At 38.6% G+C, this 241-nt stretch overlaps 1 protein-coding gene across 1 annotated transcript in view; it reads left to right on the top strand.

The window, feature by feature from the left end:
* Positions 1-241, top strand: part of Slc27a6 (solute carrier family 27 member 6) — a 64,216-nt gene that overhangs the window by 60,807 nt on the left and 3,168 nt on the right. The gene's annotated exons all lie outside the window — the stretch shown is intronic.

Raw genomic sequence — 241 nt, forward strand, 5'->3', positions numbered from 1 at the left:
TCTCCCCTTTAGAGAATGTGCCCATTTATTTATATTAGATAACTTTAAGAATAAAAATTAGAGAAATGGAGAGTTGGTGCTCTTGGACACTGTGTTTGAAGATGCATATGAAGGAAGCATGATGAAGGGCTAGGGTTTTTGTCCTAACTGTGAAGTTATCTCTTCCTCTTTACACAGGACCTTAGAACAAAGCGATACTCTCAGTGAGGGTGGCAAGTCAAAAGTGTATCTTGCACATATC

The sequence above is a fragment of the Mastomys coucha genome, unplaced genomic scaffold, assembly GCF_008632895.1.
Source record: "Mastomys coucha isolate ucsf_1 unplaced genomic scaffold, UCSF_Mcou_1 pScaffold13, whole genome shotgun sequence".
NCBI lineage: Eukaryota > Metazoa > Chordata > Mammalia > Rodentia > Muridae > Mastomys > Mastomys coucha.